A 15161-nucleotide genomic window follows, 5' to 3' on the forward strand; every position below is an offset into this window, starting at 1 on the left:
TCCTTTTCCTTCATTTTCTGTATTTTCCACAATGATCGTGCATTTCTAACTTTAAAAATACTGGATTCTTAGGCAGCTCACACCTAAGTATCTAAGGGCCATAGGCAATTCAAGAACACAGCTCAGAGATCACGTCATTTAAAATCTAAATACAAGATACAGCTAAATCCCCCTCCAGCTTTTATTTATATGCAAGCACTTCCAACTTTGTTCCCCAGGATATGTCCCTTTAGACAATGCTCTAAAGTTGCTTTCCAAATGAGGCACTGGAAACACTGGGTATTCTCCAGCCAGAAGCCCCATCTATGCTCCTTAAACTAGCTTTGGAGAATAAATTTACAGTGTTTCACACCCTTTGTATGACCCATATGTGCTCTGTAATGGTTTCTTATTAATGGAAGACACTTTATGAAAAGCAAACTCACTATGAAAGATTTTGAAAAGGCTCAAAGCAGATAGGAAATTTTATCTTCAAATGCTATGTGCATTTCTTCATCACAGTAGTACTTTCAGTAACTGCTTGCCATCAGTTAGCTCTGGATACTGGCCAGCCCAACTATCTTTCAGATTTGATCTGTCAGCAAGTAAGAGAATATTTTTGTGTGTGGGAAAGCAATTGTAATTTCCCACATTAGGTGATTGATTAAGTTCTCTCCTCTAAAAGGCTGATTGGTTTCCTGGTGCCAGTAAAATGATTGATGAATATTTCAACTGCAGCTCCCTTGCTTACTGCCCCCCCCCACTTCTCCCCTCCCCCATGCATTGCTGCCCCTTTCCTGCTGGGTTCCCTTTTTTACAGACCTACAGCATTTAAGGAAGTTTTGCAATTTTCCTTAATGAATCCAAGTTCTCAAATGCAGGGCATTTAATCTTAAGAGGACAGAACCCTTCTCAATGCTGAATGCATTTTGCAGATAAAATCCTTTTACAAGGAATGAGAGAAAAACTGAAATTATAGGTTTGACTCAATGAATGAAATTGTACTTAGGAAAGAGAAAGTGTAGCATGGAGGGGTTATAAATGGGGGGAAAGTGATCATTTTTAAAAAGAAAAAAATAAACAAAAACTCTACATCTAATTTCAAGTTTACATCACAAATGATAGCATTAGAACTGTAATTGTAAACATTTCTATAAAAGTGCACACAGAATGGAATCTGTCATGTAAATTATGTGATCCTACAGACTTGAAAGCAGCCAGGTGTTCTAAAATCAAAACAGGGAAACAAAGTATGGTAAATACAAACATTCTTTGAGGGTATCTGAAATCAAAATCATCCCAGAGAATCTGTGCTGTATCACAACTATTTGCTTTAGGCAGGGCTTTCCTAAATTGCAACTTCCTGTTTTACCCAATTCATTCCATCATAAAGCTGGAAAATTCCTTCAGGGATTATCTAATTTAGCTCCTTCATTTTAGAGGTGGATCCATATAGCCTCAGAGCTTTGTTACAGTGTTAGAATCAGAACCCAGGCAAAACTCAGGCCTATCAATCAGTTCCTAGGCCTCCTACCTCCCCAAATAATGTGGTTGGCCTTCTCTCTCAAGTCCTTCTCTACTCAAACTATACTGCTACCATAATCTATTAACCCACATTGCCACATTTTTCTCACTGTATCTCTCTTTGCTGGGAAATCATGTTCTATGTTTTACAAGCTTTGGACAACTGGCTCTTGTATTTCCATTTTCAAAAAGTTACATCAACTTTCTTGGATTGGTTCTCCTCTCTTCCCATACAGCCAGCTTTGGTGTGGCAGAAATAAAAAAGATACAAAGGACAAAGCCATCTTTTCCTAAAGTGAATACCCCAAAACAGTCAAGCAAACAACCAGGAGTTTACTGGCTATCTCTTCTTAATCTGGTATATCTAGTCACTTCAGTTACAAGGAGAGCCACATTTCCAAAGAGAAACTACATTCTGGTTCCAGGGCCCATCAAACTCTGGATTTAGCTTGAAACACACTGCTTGACTTAGATATTGGTCAATTTTCCCAAGTGACTGAGAAGAAAATTCTTTCGTTTTGTAGACTTTCTCTGACTACCAGCAAAAGACTCAAATCCAAAGGACCCTGATAAAATCAAGACTCAAGACTCCTGACCTGACTTTTCATTCATTCATTCAACATTCATAAAACACCAATTCCTTGTGTTTAGTGTTGAGGACACAGCTACAAGAGAGATAGTTATCCCTGCCTTGAGTACCTCAAAACCCCTCTTTCCTTAGCACCACTCAGAGTCACGAAGGATTGTCCCTGACTCCACAGAATTGTTTCCTGGTTGGCTTATTAAAGCCCACATGAGAGAAAGAAAAACGTCACCTGCAATTCTAAAAGTGGATCTCTGGGACTACCTACAGAAAGCTGAGTTCTGGGCCTCCTCAACAACTATAAATGGTCTGGATTCACAAGTGTCTGCTTTGGGACAGATATGGTTGGCACTTTATAAAGACCTTGTCACTAATCCTAATAACCCTACAGTCAATTTCAAAGTTACAGTATGGGAGTGGGGAGAGATTAAATCTAGGAAACATTATTTATAATGTTACTAAGCGTGAAATTTGGGGCTTAACCTCTATGGGCTTCAGTTTTCACATCTGCAAAATGGAGAGGATAACAGAACACCTAATTCATAGAGTTATGGGGATAAACTGAGTTAATATATGTAAGGTGTTTAGAATAGTATACATAAATGTTAGCTCCTATAATTATTAAATGTGAATACCAAAGTTCAGAGAAGTCAAGTGACAAAGTCACATAGCTGTGATCTTTGTTCTGCCACACTCCAGAGTCCATGCTCTTTCCCTCTCACACCATCTAACCAAAATCCTTCCTCTGTGTCAGACTACTACTGCCACTTCCAAAAAACAAAGCCCTCTAAATAGATATCAGTGGGGGGTTTCCCCCAGGTGGTTTATTATCCTGGTAAAAAGGGATTTTGGAGGAAGGACTGTAAGGCTAGAGAGGAAGTCTCCTGACAGGTTAGATTTCAAGAGTATAGCAAGAATATGGGAGAAAAAAAATCTGTCTCAGTTATTAATTTTAGTAATTAAAACAATTTAACTCAATTGATGAAGAATGCATTTTAAAATTCCATCTGAAACTTGAAATAAAATCCAAGTATTAAAATAAAAAAGACTTGTATCTTATGACTAAGCTGCAACCCCCAAAGAATACAAAAATGCTTTAAAAGGCACACTATGTGAAACTCCAAGAACACCAAGATAATTACAGAGCTCTCAAGGAAGGAAACCTAAATATCTCACTGATCTTTCATTACCCATCAAGCTTCATCTTAAGTTCTGATCCAGTAACTCCTTATTGTTATTCACATTGTTATGTGACATTTCTTCTGCCAGCAAACTCACTACAGAATGAGTTCTACATAGCAACTACCCTTAGGAGTAAATCCCTAACTCTTTAACAACATAGCAATTGACTTACACTAAAATGTTACTCACACTAGGAAAGGGTATTCTTAGACCAGAAGAGGAGATGCTTCTTCTATACCGGCTTTATTACCACATCCCTCAGTGAAAACCAGGTTAAAAGGCAAACCAATCTACAAAATAACATTACCAAAACCACAACTTTAGAAGACTCTGTGAAAGCCAAATTTATCTGAAAACAAACAAGCAAGTTATTCTTGGAAGTTTTAAAAAGCAAGATAGGATCTTTTTTATCCCATATAAATATGCCATTATTTTTACAGCAATGAGTCTTAAGTATTTTTGTGTTGTAAGATTTATTTCCACAATTATAAATCTCCCTTTCATGAGGAAACAGGTTCTGTTGGAAATTTTCTACCACAAATTAACAGTTAAGCAACAGGTTTCATGTAGCAGGTAACAAAAGCCTGTCAGAGAACTCAGGGTGAACTAGGACACACTTCATTTAGTCAAGCAAAGAAAATTTAAAATGATAGGAACTCTTTCCATTTTTTTTCTTCTGTAGTCCCTTTGGAGGCGGGAGGGGGAGAGGAAAGGACAACCCAAAGTAACAAAGTACTAACAATAGTATCTTGTGAAGTCACCATTTTCTTACACATTAAATTCATTCACTTAGAATAAGGTTCTCATATTTTGGTCTGAGAGATTAGGACCCCTTTTATATTCTTAAAAGTTATCGAGGACCTCAAAGAGCTATTATTTATATGAGTTATATCTATCAATATTTATCATACTGTAAAACCATGAAATTTTTAAAATATCTATTCATCTAAAAGTAATAATAAACTTGTCACGTTATATAAATGTCTTTACGAAAAATAACTATTTTACAACAAAACAAAAAATTTGGTAAGATTAGCATTGTTTTATATTTTCGGTAATCCCTTTTAACATCTGGCTTAATTCTGGCAGCTAGATTCTCCTGTATGTGTCTACTTTCAGTATGTTGTGATAAACTGTTTTGGTTGAAATATAGGCAGAAAATCTTTTCTCATAGATTTATAATTGGAAAAGAAGAAGTATTTGCTTATTAAAATAACTATAGATATTTTTCTTTGATAATACACCAAGACTCAGTGAGTGGTAGATTCTTAATGGTTAGTTCAATGTGAAATATAAAACTGTATCAATGAACTCTGTGTACTTTGTCACATTAAAATCCATTGGTCTATTTGACATTTTCAACTGAACTTTTACCCCATGCACAATTTTTTTTTAACATGATACATCAGTGATTTGGAAAATATTCCTTCACTGAAATACGATCTTCAAATTGTTAACAAATTTCATTGTACAGTATCAAAAAAAACCCTCACGTATGTTAACAATATCACCATCAATTTCATCAGAAAAGGCATAAGTATTGGGTAGCTGTCAAGCTCAAAGTGGCAGATATGAGTTTTCCAAAATTCTAATTGTCATCTGGAAGTTCAAATTTTACTCACCAGCAACTAATACTCTCAGTTTTCCTCGACATAACAAATTCACTGTTCATTTTCCAAAAACATGGAATGCCAAATACGTAGGTCCGAATAAACCTTGGTTTATCAATTGTTCTTTCAAGTGAAAATGGTGTTCCATGAAAAACAGCAGCTACTAGTTCAGTTCACAACTGCACAAGCACTTTTCCTTAAAACAACTACTCTATTTTGGTATGCAACAGAAATTCTTTGTGTGTACTTGCCTATTTGTCATTTCCTCAAATGGAATATCAAAAACATATGTACTCAAAGGTCAAGATTTAATAAAATTAATAATTTTTACCCCTTCAACAAAGACAAGCTTTGGTGAAATGGCTTTTTTTAAAAAAAAATACAAGTGCACGGAGGGGACAAACACAATAACTACTAGTGCAGTTTGGTGTCTTGATTTCTTCTAAGGCGCCAACAGTTTTTACCCACCATTGTTTCTCCGACATCAGTACAAATGTTAATGTGGTGAAAAAAGCAAGTAATGTCCATATTATCATAAAAATAGTTTTGACTTCAAGAACCTCCTGAAAGGGTCTCAAGGACTCTCCCCAGGGATTCTTGAACCACACTTTGAAAACCAATGGTTTAGATATTATAGTAATAACATTTAAGGACTCAATGAATGGGAAGAAATTAAGTCTGAAACAAACATTCCAGTAATGAATGATCAACAAATGATGAATGACAGAAAACAATAAATCCATCTGAGTACCATTTCATTAATCATTTATAAATTTTAAAAGGCAAGAGATGAGAAAGCAGGATAGAGAGTAAGACTTCATAGAAGTGTTGTGTCTTTTCTTTTGTGAGAGAAAAACTAAATTGAATAAATTAGAGCTGTGATACAAACAACATTGCATTTGACCTATAAGGAGTTAACAAATGGTTAACAAGATTGAATGGTTAATCCTTCCAAAATGACACAGCTTCAAGACTGAAATGAGTGCATGAGTTACAGAAAATTAATTTTTTAAATGAAAACTAGACATAGGTTAAGGCAGTTCCCTTCACTCAATCAGCCCATTCTTCATTCTGGCACAAATTTGTTACAGATATGTGCCCGAGTATTAAACTAGATGATAACACCTCTGTTTCCTTTGAACTCAAAGGAAATATCATAAGAAGTTTAAAAATTTGTTTAATGAATTATGTCCTTTTTTCAATCAGTGTTTTTAAAGGAGAAAATTAAGAACACAGAAATTTTGACACTACAGTGATGACAAAGAGCAAGCAGAACCCACCCTGAAGTATTTTTACAGACAGATCTAAAATTCCATACTATGAAATGTAAAAAGTTGCAAATAAAAGTGGAGGCTATCCACCTCTTCCACGGGACGAATTTAGTTGTGTACTTCTCTCAAAATAATGATTCTTAAGTATATTTTAAAATGAATTATAAATTGTTTCCAACACAAACCATTGTTCAAGCAAGTATCTATGGTTAATACAAATACATCCTATGGTAATATCACAGCTACAGTTCCAGTGTGTTTATTACTCAATACCCTCTATCACTATTAAGAAGTTCTCTTTATAATTTTCCCTTTGACAAAGTCACTATTCTGGTCCAAGCCACCCACAGAGTGTATCTTCAAATCAAATGCTCGGATTTGTTTCCGGAATACATTACATGTCACTGCCTAGGGAATTGGTTTTGGAAACATTACACTTGCCAGCTGACTTATCAACAGTGCCCATTGAATTGACACCAATTTAAAGGCAAGAATCCCTCTAGAAAATAGAAAAATATGCTACTACTGCCATCTGTGGTTTATGCTTGAATAGCTTCTCTGGTATAAACAAACTGAAGGGTGTACAATCTGCAATTAGGATCCAAAAATCTCTTTATTTGAATATATTTTTTAAAGTTAACTATTATAACACATTGTAGGGTTTATTTAGTATATGACTGAAGAATTTCTGATTCGTTATTTGGAATTATATAATTCTGATGGTTTAGAAACCACAAACTACCTTGAATGAAAATTTTTCCATTGCATAAAGGCTCCTTTCCCCCAAACATCCATTCCTAACAAAATTCAAAGCACTGGAATGCCTCCTGTGAATTTATAATTAGGATAATTTCCCTTCTGAAATAGTGATTATCAGTATTAAAACAACCCCAAAATTTTTAAAGAAGTGTATTCATTAAGAAAATCCAAGAATTTTCTATTAGACATGAGTTTGCTCCATTCAATATAAATTTTGAAGATTCGATTATTCCTGTAATTTTTTTTAAGAACAAAAATTCAAAAATGCAAGTGAAGCCTCAAAGTAGGCTATTTTCACAACTTATTTTCTCTCAGTTTGCTTTCTCAAATGACAACCACTGTAGCTTAGGGATCAAAAGATTTGGTGCAGCTGGGGGTGGGGAAAAAAGCAATTCAGCTCCCCAGCAGCCAGCTGAGGAAATCCTGGTTTGCTCCCCAACTAAATCACTGTTAATTAGAATTACCAGGTTACACAGTAAAGTCTTATTTAAATAGTCATAACTAGCAAAAAAAAAAAAAATGTTTTCTTGAGAAGCTGTTCTACACAGGCTGCTGTTGAACAGCAGGTAATAAGGACAAAATAAAGTCGGAAGCATTTTATTCTCTCAAAGTTCTCTCGTTTACAATTAATTTTAAATCACACTGAAAAGCAAGTTAGACATCTCACAATGTCTTTCTTCTAATTTTCCATGATCTATAGTCTAATAGCCTTATCCTTTTCATACAGACAAGCCATGTTGGAAAACAAGTAATAAATAGAACACTGGGCTTGATTCTCGGAATACTGTGTTATCAAAGTTATATCCAAAGGTGTTTGTTTTTTTTTTTTTAAGATTAAACTCAGATAAATCTGAAACTATGGCTCTAAGAGGGGCTGAACACCCGGAAAAAAAAAAAAATCACCTGCTCAGCACTTCTTGCTGACTTTAATAATTCTGGTATTTCTGAACTCTAGCTATCAATCAGAGGTATCCATAAACCCTTAAGAAATTACCTGAGCTAAAAAAACGTTGTCCTTAAAAATGTAAAAGTTTGAAACAAAATGCTTTCTTTTATAATGTCTTGGTTTGGGAAATACTTTCAAAGCAATGAAAATTTAAGTATTTTAAATCTTTACTTGTCTGGGCATATTCATTCAGTAGCTACCTTCTGTTCAAAACTGTTTCAAGGACGTTTTGTAGTAATGCAAGTTTTGTTTATCTGTTGATTCAGAATTTTAATTTTTCTATGACCCTTTTTCATATAAAGTGATTGGTTCACACAAAATAAAGCATTTTTATGGTACTACTTTAAAAGAATAGATTTGACCAACAACGTAGAATTTGCTCTTAAAAGCTATCTTCTCAAAAACTTTCAGCCTAATTATATACATGTAAATACTTAGAAAGTATCCTTTAACTTGGCTACAACACAAAAGTAAATAGCCAAAAATTATGAGAAGGCCCCCAAGATCTAGATGAGCTTGTTGAAAACGAAGTCTGGATCTGGAAGAAGCTATCCTGGCTTTTGAAATTCTGAAGCCAGAAGTTGTGATCTCAACACAATTCATTAATGGACCAACTTATTCAACAAAAACCAATAAATATCTATCTACCTAGTTATAAAAACCAAGTGACGGTATCTTAATACAAGATGAAACATACACAGCCCCAGGCCCCCAAACTCCCAAACATCATTAGCAATTTAAAGCGAACTTGCACAACAAGCACTACAAGTGTTATAAGAAACTTCTTTTTATCAGTATAGTAGCAGTTGGCATTTCTACCCTCCACTAACCTAAAAATAGGTTATTTTAACCTAAGGCTTATTTTTCACCTTAGCCCCACAACGCCAGGAAAAAGGAGGAAAATTATAAACTAAGAAATTATGAATAAAATATGGAAATGTAGGATTTGGGCGTAGTTGAGGAAATCTACCAGGTTTTTTTTTTCTTTCATTATCCTCTCCATCTAACTCCCTTTCACATGCTAACACATGCCATACACACACACCACATACCTTTTTCCTATGGAATTCAGAATAATTTACAAATTAGGAAGCATGTCACGATCGTATTTTCATTACAAGGAGCAGAAATGCTCACAAAGAATTTGATGGGTGGTAAATATGAGATCAGAAATGTGGTCATCTCACACCTCAGCTGCTCAAAATCACCAGTGAATCTGTTCATTGTTGCCTTTCAGCGTTCTTTGGAGGTCACGAACTTAATACAAAATACCTGTGTGCCACTTGTACTAAGCAACAGTACCAGAGTATGTTGTTGCTTTTTTTTTTTTAATGAAAGTAGAAAATTCGGAGGGGACTCCTAATTAACTTCTAAAGTCACAGAACTGAAAAGTTAAACTGTCATGGAAAAAATCTGATATTTTCAGGGATAAACATTTGCATGGCATGGTCATACCAGGAAAAAGGCATTAAGTTATTTAGCGAAATTCTCCCCATTTCCTCTGAAGTGTAGTTACAGAAAACATGCTTTTAATTACTGATTAATGGCTTATAACCTTCCTTTACTTGGAATATCTAAAAGATTACTACCTCATTCTGTTAAAATATAACAAATATTCAGCACATACTTCCCCAAATCTTTTGTCTCCCTTTGAAACCCCAAAAGGAGAGTCCCTCTATCATGACTGAACGAGTTCATGTTTGTTATAAAAACCTACAGCAACAACTGAAAATATCTAGCGCAGTCAGCACATGAAATTCCTGAAAGGGTGATGGTGCATCAAAAGGCTAGCAACTCTGTTCCGATAGAATAATAAAAAACATCTAAAGGACTGTAAATTCAGCATCAATGGCGTTTCCGGCAGGAAAGCATTTCTAAAATTCCACCTCCAGTTTAGTTCTTCAGGACACAAACCAAAAGACCTCCTATCTAAACAGCGATCTATTACAGATATTTCATACAAAATGTAAATCAGTCATTAGGATACAGAGCCAGAAGAATTCATTTTCTCTGCTTAGAACTTAAGCAGTTTCACTTACTTTTGGAGAAAAATATTAGGAAGTATAAAAGGAAAAAACAAGTTCCCACCATGCCAAAGATAAACTTTCTTTTTTATTTTTTCTATTTTGGTAATTCTTCTGGGAGCATGTTAAATTATAATCGCAAGAGATAATGAACATAAATTGTAAAACAGTACACAATGCTGGTTTTTACACTAAAATATCCCACAACAGTCAACATTTCATGTATTTTAAGCCCAAACTGTCCAAAGTCCCCACTGTGTTTTCAACAAAAAGGAAATATTTATAGCACTACATCGAACTGATGTAAAATATTAAAGCCACCTTGGCCTAAATGGAATGCTCGATAACAGTCTTTAAAATGGTTCTGACCAATTGAGGAAATGAGACTATGAATGGGAAATCTGATTAAGAGTTAAAATTACCAATGAGTTCTTTAAAATGTACTAATGAATAATTAATAGCAAATGCAGTTCCTAGGTTTCCCTTACAACATTCTCAAGCAGAATTGAAAGTAATGTCTGTAGTAAAATCAATCATCTACATGTTAACGCACAGGTGGGTACAGGAAGTACACACACATACAAAGACATTATGAAAATGGATACACTTAATACGGGCTATAAGATAGATGTAGCTTAGGTAAAAGTGCAGCGTGGTAAATTTTAGATCAGGATTTACAACATCCATACATAAATACCAAAACAAATCTCCACTTTAAAAGCTTAAAAAAATCAAAAGCATTAAAGAAATCCTTTGTTCCTATGATACTGTCGTCTTCTACCCTCAATGGATTCCAGCCTCCTCCTTTGTGACACGGGATTTTATTGATCTCAAAACATGTTCACATTCAGAAATTATTCTCCAAAGACACCTCATGGGACTGCCAGCCACCTAGATGGCACACATCACATACAGCCTAAAAAAGGACAAGAGTTTTTAAAACATACCACTATTTGGTCAGCACATCAAGTGAAGTTAACCAGGCTCTTTTCTAAACAGACTTTTAACTGGTAAAAACACCAGATCTACTAAACTGGCAGTAGCAAAAGCTTGATGAGTCAATAAATACATGAACGCGCAGATTCACCCCAAAAATCTCTCCTTCTGCAGTTCCTCATTCATTCGCCTAACTGACCTATTTTCGGGATACTTTCCTCACACCTGCCAGGTCACTGTCCTGATTGAGAAGCTTCTTGCTGAAGCAATTAATTTTTAGTGCCTCCTAACTGTCCCGGGTGTTTGCATTCAATTTGAAATCTGTTACTTGTTAGACACTGTTCGGTCCTAGATCTTTCAGAGAATTGCGAGTTTATGGCGCAGAGAGGGGAGGAGGCGCCCTTTATTCGGAAATGAGGAAGATGTGAAAGGTGGAAGGCAGGGCAAATAAATAAATAAATCGGGTTTGCAGCCGGAGCGTTTGCCGGCCGGTACGAGCACCCTTTGTAATGCAGGCCTCCCGGGGCTATCGCCTGCGCTAATTGCTCCAGGGCGCTTTCCAAGTTCAAAAGTTCACCTTTTACGACCTCACAAAAGCTCCTTACACGTTACCAATAAAAACATTCCGCGGCAAACACCGAAGGGGAAAATATCAAACAGATACAAATAAAACACCCTGAGGAAGGAGGGAGCCGGGGGGGAGGAGGGCGAGTCAGCCGGGAGGAACCCAAGGACTTGGCCCGGACGTGGGGGCAGGGGAGAGCGGGAGGAAGGGCCGGGCCAGGTGAGGAATTCTCAGCGCCTGGGTCCGGGACCGCGAAAGGGAAAAGGAGAGCTGAGCTCGGGCAGGCGCGGACCGGGACGGGCCGGTGGAAGAGAGGAAAGAGGCAGGTGTCCCGAGCGCCTGGCCGGGTCACAGATCTAAACCAGCAGAGAAAAGGGCTGAGCAGGAGCGGAGGAATGGGGTGTGGAGCAGGCACCGAGAGGTCCGAAAAAGGAACCGCTGAGCGGGTAGCTAACGAACTGGGGGGTCGGGGCAGAGGTGGAGGCTCGCGGAGCTTACGGGGGTGGCACGGGAGGCCCGGGACAACATAGGAGCAGGAAAGCGGCTTCCAGAAAGGTGAGGGCACAGAGAACGACGGGGACGAGGGTGTGGCGTCCGCGGAGGGAGGGGGCACCCGCGTGGGAGAAGGCCGGGGCGGGGGGGAGGGGAGCGCGCTGAAGGGACCCTCTGGGGGGAGGAAGGGGAGGCTCTGAGCATAGGGGACCCGAGGGGGAGGGGAAGCCCCCACTGACGAGACGCGAGGTGGGGGGCCAGGGAGGCTCTGCACTGTAGGGACCCAGGGAAGGGGAGGGCTCGGAGCTGAGGGGACCTGGGGGGAGGGAGGAGGATTCGCGCACAGGGGACGGGGGGAGGGGAGGCCTGTGCTGAGGGGACAGAAGGGAGGGGGAAACGAAGGTCCAGGTTGAAGGAACCGGGCAGGGGGAGGGTCCGCGCTGAGGGGAACGGGGAAGGAGGGGGAGGGTCCACACTGAGTAGGACGGGGGAGGAGAGGGAGGGTCCGCGCTGAGGGGACCGGGGTGAGGGTCCACGCCGAGGAGACCCAGAGCCGCTGCGGCTTCCCAAAAAGTCGGCCGAGAGGCGGGGAAACCCCCGGGGCTAAGGGACAGGCAGTCGGTTCTTCCTGGGCCCAGGCTCCACACGCCCCTCACCCACCGTTGCGCGGCGGCGGAGGGAGCGCGGCGGGCGGCTCCAGGAACCCCGCCGAGCCCCCGCCGCCTCCCCCTCCGCTAGGCGGCCGTTCGTCCCGCTCCATGCGGTGGTGCTCAGGGCCCGCGCTCGGTTCGCTGCTCCGCCATGACCGGCGCCCTCGTTCTCGTCGTCGTCGTCCGCCAGGGGGAGGGGGCTGTCAGGGGCCGGCGGGCTCCCGGCCGCGGCGCTCTCTGGGCCCCGAGCCGCCCGGCTCCGCGCCCCTCCGCGCCGCGCCCCCTCAGCACTGGCCAGCTCCCTCCCCCAACGTCACGCGCCGCTGCCACGCACGGTCCTGCGGAGCACGCTGGGAATTGAAGTCCGCCGGGCGAGGCCGGCCACGCGGGACCCCACCAACTAAAGGGGTGGGAGTAAGGATAAGCAGCTCTGAGAAGTGAAGGCCAAGGCCTGTCAATATCTCGAACTGTGATAAAAACTTCCGGTAAAAATTTAACAAACACTACTTCAGGGCCTTCTCTTTATTTGATTTTTCCATGATTAACGATCCCTACGATTCCCCGTCTCCCCCCGCCTCGACAATGAGTCTTCCCAAGGGGCGGATCGCGAAGGAGCTGGGCGAGCACGTGCAATGAAGCCCAGCCCTGTGGGCGGGGCTTAGAGGGGGCGGAATTTAGAGGTATTCACGAGGGACTTCCTTCGCGGCTTCTGGACAAATTGGACCAGAGATTAAAGGGATGGAGTTTAACTCCAGGTGACTACGTTCGTATGCAAATAGGATCTATAAAACTCTGCTTTCCGGGGTACTCTTAAAAGCCTTTACCTCCGGGTGGGCGGGAAGGACTACGGTTTCTCTTCCTCCTCTCTAATTTTCTCCCTGCCCAACCGAATGGCAAACGAAGCTCCACACCATTGATGCCATTAAAGAAACTCTCAGACTCTTGACTCCTAGTGTCTTGAAGCCCTCCGTGTGAGAAACTCCTTACCCAACGTTGTTCGCCTTCCCTTCTCCTCGGTTACCCTGTCTGTAAAATGGGGTTAGAAGAGGGACGAGGCCCAATCGGAAGGTCCTAAGCCCCCACCCCCACCGGCTTCCTGCCTCAGTTTCCCAGAGCAAAATGCCGGATTTTGCGGTCTCCCTGCTCTCGGCTGAGTACCTTCTGCAGCCACCAGGTGGCGCGAGGCCACCAGCCTCTAGGCCTGCCCAGGCGTCGACCTTCAGCGACCCTGTCAGGGAAGGACTCATCGTGGCTGCCGCCCCAGGTCTAAGCCCCCTACCTGACCTGCTTGAAGACAAAGAACGAGAACTCTGGTGCTTTGCCCGCCTCCACTCTGCCGGGTCATGCCACAGCTTCCTCATGGCTGCCTCTTCCTCATGACTCCCCTAGTCCCGCCCTACCAATCCTGGCTCATCTGTCAATCCTTGCTTAATTTTTTTTTTTTTTTTTTTGAATCCTTATCCTGGCATTTGCACCCCTGCCTGGTCTGACCCCTGCCCACATTTCTCATCACACACCTTCCCTCACCTGCTACACAGGATGCTTTGCAAGGCTTCCTTGCAATTTGAAGGTGGCTGTTCCTTACCAACATTGGTTAATTGTATTGTATCTTTAATCTGTGCTGGCCACTGTTTAGTTTACGTTAACACTGTGTTGTCTAAACCTTACACCTGCTCTATGAGGTAGCTCTGATATTGTCCCTATGATACAATGTTGAAGTCACCCAGCAGTGATGGGGATTCAAACCCAAACTTGGCTCCTTCAAGCTGGCTTCACCCAACGCGGTCCCAAACTCCTATTCATCTTTCAAGATCCTGTTCAAATATATCCTCAGGGACACTTTTTAAAATACTTCCCACCAGGAGACATCTAGATCTCCTCTGTGTTTCCTTACAGCTTTATTGAGCTAATTGCTTTCCTACCACCATTCCCCAGCCCCAGAGGGAGAGGAAAGCCTTAGTGTGGTGGTGGTGTGAGGGAGGGGGGGCAGATGTCCTCTGGGTCATACCCTCAGCTCTGGGTTCTAAAATGTGTCAGGACCACATGGTTTTCCTAGGCCTTCCAGAACTTCCCTTTCTATCACAGTCCTCTGGAGATAGTGAGTTCACCTTCCCTGGAGATCCAATCAGAGGCTAAGTGGCACTGCAGAAACCTCCTGAAAGCCAGGGGTTTCAGTGGTGGACAGATTCTAAGTTGACCCTCAAAGATGGAGAAAAACTTCAGCCAAAAACTTAGCCCTTGGAAGCAACATCCTCCTCCTTCAGACTCCAGCTTTGTTGTCACTTCCTCCTAAAAGCTTTTCTAGATATGACTAGTCAAATCCCTTTATTCTCTCATCATTATAACCCCAGCTGCTAAGCACAGAGCCTAGACATAGTAGACACTGAATAAATAATTGCTGACTGGGTAAAAGGATGAATAAGACAAATCTGACTTTTCTACTTAGTAACTGTGACCTTGGGTGTGTTACATCTAATCCTCAAAGTCCTGGTTTCTCAGGGGGAGGGAGGGAATAGACATAGTTGCTACCTCACAGGATTGTTATGAGAATTAAATAATATGATGCATGCAGGGGCGCCTGGGTGGCTCTAAGAGTTAAGCGTCCAACTCTTGATCTGAGATCAGGTCTTGATCTCAGGG

This window comes from Lynx canadensis, chromosome D4 (assembly GCF_007474595.2).
Source record: "Lynx canadensis isolate LIC74 chromosome D4, mLynCan4.pri.v2, whole genome shotgun sequence".
NCBI classification, from domain to species: Eukaryota; Metazoa; Chordata; class Mammalia; order Carnivora; family Felidae; genus Lynx; species Lynx canadensis.